General features: G+C 41.3%; 1 non-coding gene across 1 annotated transcript; it reads right to left on the bottom strand.

Annotated features, from left to right (window-relative positions):
- Positions 1-463: 463 nt before the first annotated feature.
- TRNAQ-UUG lies at positions 464-548 on the bottom strand. Its single transcript has one exon. It is a non-coding gene; the product is annotated as a tRNA-Gln (tRNA).
- Between the last annotated feature and the right edge of the window lie 847 nt (positions 549-1395).

The raw sequence follows: 1395 nt of genomic DNA on the forward strand, positions 1-1395 counted from the left end.
ATTCTCTCTCCTCTCTGCCCCTCCCCCACTCTCTCAAAATAATAAATAAAATAAAACTTAAAAAAAACAATAAAAATTCAAACTAAATAAAGTACTATTTTAAAAAGTTTTAAACAATGATAAAAGATTATCCAGAAGGGAGTAAGGGTATGTGAGTTGTATCTTTCTATACTCCCATACCTACACCATCATCAATCGCATAAATTTTCCTTCCAAAGAAAACCTTGTATCTTTCAAATTTCTCCATCTTCTATTGCTTATAGGATAATCTAAGCTAGTATCATCTCTCATTTGGGCTATTGTAAGAGCCCAGTTCCACATTCATCCTTTTTTTTGTTTGTTTGTTTTGTTTTTTAATGCTTATTTATTCTTGAGACAGAGACAGTGTGAGCAGGGGAGGGGCAGAGAGAGAGAGGAGACACAGAATCTGAAACAGGCTCCAGGATCTGAGCTGTCAGCACAAAGCCCAATGTGGGGCTCGAACCCACGAGCTGTGAGATCATGACCTGAGCCAAAGTCAGACGCTCAACCGACTGAGCCATCCGGGCGCCCCCCCCCCTTTTTTTTAATTGAGGTAAAGTTCATATAACCAACAGTTGACCATTTTATTTTATTTCATTAATGTTTACTTATTTTTTTAGGGAAAGAGAGAGAAAGAGAATGCAAGCAGGGGAGGGGCAGAGAGAGAGGGAGACGGAGAACCCAAGGCAGGCTCCAGGCTCTGAGCTGTCAGCACAGAGCCCAATGTGGGGCTGCAGCCCACAAGCTGTGAGATCATGACCTGAGCTTCAGTCGGATGCTTAACAGAGTCACCCAGGTGCCCCAACATTTAACCATTTTAAAGTGTGCAGGCCAGGGACACCAGGGTGGCTCAGTTGGTTAAGTATTTGACTTCAACTCAGGTCATGATCTCACAGTTCATGATTTTGAGCCTCACATCGGACTCTGTGCCCACAGCTCAAAGTTTGGAGCCTGCTTCGGATTCTGTGTCTCCTTCTCTGTCTGCCCCCCTCCCATGCTCTCACTCTGTATGTCTCTGTCTCAAAAACAAACAAAGACATTAAAAAAAATAAAGTGTTCAGGCCAGTGGCATATGGTACACTCACAATTTTTGCAACAATGACCTCCAAACACATCTTCATTAGCCTAAAATGACACCCAATACTTATTAAGTAGTAACTCGCCACTCCTCCCTCCCATGAGCCCCTAGTAACTCATCTAATCTATGTGTCTATGTTTTTGCCTATTCTGGACATTTAAAAATCTGTAGGTTAATGGTAGTATTATATTTATAGTAATCTCTTGGTTTCGTTAACTTCATATGTTTAGGATGTAACAGGGGAAGCCGAGTGAAGGGTATATGGTAATTCTGTACTATTTTTGAAACTCTTATAT

Source organism: Prionailurus bengalensis, chromosome A3, assembly GCF_016509475.1.
Source record: "Prionailurus bengalensis isolate Pbe53 chromosome A3, Fcat_Pben_1.1_paternal_pri, whole genome shotgun sequence".
Classification (NCBI taxonomy): Eukaryota; Metazoa; Chordata; class Mammalia; order Carnivora; family Felidae; genus Prionailurus; species Prionailurus bengalensis.